Source organism: Peromyscus californicus, unplaced genomic scaffold (assembly GCF_007827085.1).
Source record: "Peromyscus californicus insignis strain IS unplaced genomic scaffold, ASM782708v3 Scaffold_15__1_contigs__length_86483966, whole genome shotgun sequence".
NCBI classification, from domain to species: domain Eukaryota; kingdom Metazoa; phylum Chordata; class Mammalia; order Rodentia; family Cricetidae; genus Peromyscus; species Peromyscus californicus.
This window is the reverse complement of record NW_026294447.1, coordinates 82,434,271-82,437,406: the sequence shown is the minus strand read 5'-3', so window position 1 is coordinate 82,437,406 and position 3,136 is coordinate 82,434,271.

Below are 3,136 nucleotides of genomic sequence, written 5' to 3'. Positions count from 1 at the left end.
TGCTTACGTCTGCCTTCCTTCTCTACTTTTCAAAGGAGCTTTCCTCAGGAGGGAAGTTCCATGGCTCCCAATAGTTCGAGGTTAATTCTTTGAGCATCATCAAAGAATGATGCTTTTCCTTACTGCCAGTTTGAAACACTCTAGGGCGGATGGATCTCTGATGAGTTCAGTGTTTTAGGGCAACCTTTAGGTTTGAGGACCTGTGTCCTACTGGATAGGCTCAGTAGGAGCACTTAGGCTGTACTGGAGGCCTGTTTTTTTTTGTAGGAATTGGGGGAGAGATCTTATCTTTAGCCAAAGGACAGAACAGCCTGGCTCTGTCCTTCCTGAAAAGGAAAGCTGATGAGCATCTACAGCCCTGAGGCAAGGAAGAAAGTTTGCATTTAAAAAACACTGCCTAGGGAGGTAGATTCATTGCTAACTTGGACCAGCAGATAATTGGTTCACCAGGAAGCTGTCTTCAGAAAGGAGGAAGCTTGACAGGTTTGTTGTTGTTTACCAACATAGATTGAGCTTCCGCTTGAATCAGAAGTCTGGTGTTGTCGATACTTTTCTCCAAGCTTTCTTGTTGTCTTGTGTGACTGAGTGATGATGGTGTACATTTTAGACTTTCTGTTTTGTACAAGGCAGTGTTTTGCCTCTGTTACGTGAGCCCAAGTGATGTTACAATTTCATCAGTATAAGACACCTGAGAAGGAAACTCAGGTAAGGACTAAAAAATGTTTGGCTCAAGTACAGTTGTCCGATTTGAAAGAAGGTCATGCTTCTCTTCTAGTTACACTGCTCCTTTTTGATGTTACTGGTAATACATTATTACTATGAATGAGAGTCAATGGGTATAGTGTTAAGCATTTTAAATGAAACATCTCATTCAGTCTGTACAAGTGTTATCTTCAATTTATTATTGGGAAAACCAACGCTTGGGTCCTCATGTAACTAGTAAGTGATGAAGCCATCATTTCTACCCAGTTTTCTTAGTGCCATGGCTCACAGCTATACACAGCATTTTCTGCTGCATGCAGGAGCAAAGTGTCTGACAGAGTTCCAGGTCAGCTGTGGTGTCTGGGCTTCTCTGTCAGCAGCTGCCTACATGGCAGATGGAAAAGTTTCTAGCAGTTTCCTCCTACAAGTTTTAGTGTTTGCTTTTCCTTGATCTTAAGGCTTGAAGGGAAAGAAGAACAATTCACTTTACAGTGTGCTTAGGAGTTCTCTTTTTTCAAAGACTTCCTGGTGCTAGTAAACAATAGTACCAGCTGAGTGGATGGCATCTTAACTAAATCTTGACTAAATTGTGTGTCTTTCTTGGTTTAGGGACCACACTAATTCACCAGAAGCTTCCTGCTCTTTTAAAACGTAAAGACCTTCAAGTTACCTTTATGTTTTGGAGAGTTTTACTTTTGGTGATAGGTTTGCCGTGGCCCTTTTACAGTAAGTGCTGGATGACAGGCCTCCAGACCAGCACGGCTTTTCAGGGTTCTTACTTTAGTAAACTTGGATTTGGTTAACTTTTCTTAGTGAGCAATATTACGATTAAGGAGAGGATACAGTTGATAAAGGGAGTCAATGATGTTTATACATTGCTGCCAAGTCCCGAGCCTTCAGAACCTGTTTCCTCTGGAATGTGGTATGTAGCTCTTTGTCATGTTCCCCCTCCATAACATATGGAAACCCTAATTCTATTTGTAGCCTATGGAGGACTACTATGCTCAGTTTTTAAAAGGAGCTGGGACTTTTATGTTTTTATTGAAAGGAGAAAATTCTGTAGAGAGATAAAATGACTGAGGTTGGACACAGTGGGGATTCAAGTAATGTGCAAATTTGGAAAACCTTGTCTGAGACAAGGATACTGAGTCAGGAGGCCTGCGGTGAGTTAGAGGTCAGCCTGGACTACATAGTAAGTTCCAGGCCAGTGTGAGAGCCTGTCTCAAAAACCAAAACCAAAACCATACCCTAAAACAGAAGTGGGCATGTAGTCCCACCTTTAGCTGAGGAACTATTGGCATTTGATAACTTTTGGGAAGGGAAGAGTCAATTTTCTTTGATGGAGTATCACTAGCATACTCTAGGGTAGGCCCCAAGTCTAAGAGTAGTTGGCCAACACAAACTGGCCTGGCTGGAGGGGTGCTCCATAAAGAGAGAGAGAGAGAGTGGGTAAGGGGTGGACCTAGGAGTTGGGGGAGAGGGTTGAATATGATCAAAATAAATTGTGTGAAGTTCTCAAATAAGTAATAAAAATAATATCAAAACCAAACATGAAACAGGGCTGGTGAGATGGTATAGCAGGTGAAGGCATTTCACCAACCCTAAGGACCTGAGTACAGTCTACAGGACCCACATAGTAGAAGAAGAGAAACAACTCCTGTTAGTTGTCCTTTGGCCACCACAGGTATGCTGTGGCACATTAACACACACACACACACACACACACACACACACACACACACACACACACACACACACGCACACATGCGCGTGCGCATGCACACACACACACTTGTAATAAAAAAATTTAAAAACAAACCACAACTCATACAAGCAGGCAAGCAAATACCGCCCCCCCCCCCAAAAAACCCTTGTCTACAAGTTTACTTCAAACAGAATTTCAGTTAGATGGAGGTAATTACAAGAAATGCTTGGCATTAAAAATGTCCACATTTCGCTGGGCGGTGGTGGTGCACACCTTTAATCCCAGCACTCGGGAGGCAGAGCCAGGTGGATCTCTGTGAGTTCGAGGCCAGTCTGGGCTACCAAGTGAGTTCCAGGAAAGGCGCAAAGCTTCACAAAGAAACCCTGTCTCAAAAAAAAAAAAAAAAAGTCCACATTTCACTGTTACTTGATGGCCATCTATTAATTCATTTAGTATCAATAAATCCTTGTCTCAGAGATGACTAGGATGTGTCCCTTACAGTAAGAATAGTTCATTATCTAATAGAGCTTTTGAAGTCTTCTTATTAATACAGTGAATGTGGCTTACACTTCCCAAAGAGTCAGGCTGTCAGATTTTGGGATTGTTGAAATAAAGTTGTGTGGATTATTTTTTTCTCTTCTTCCTTCCTTCCTTCCTTCCTTCCTTCCTTCCTTCCTTCCTTCCTTCCTTCCTTCCTTCCTTTCTTCTCTCTCCCCCCCCCCTCTCTCT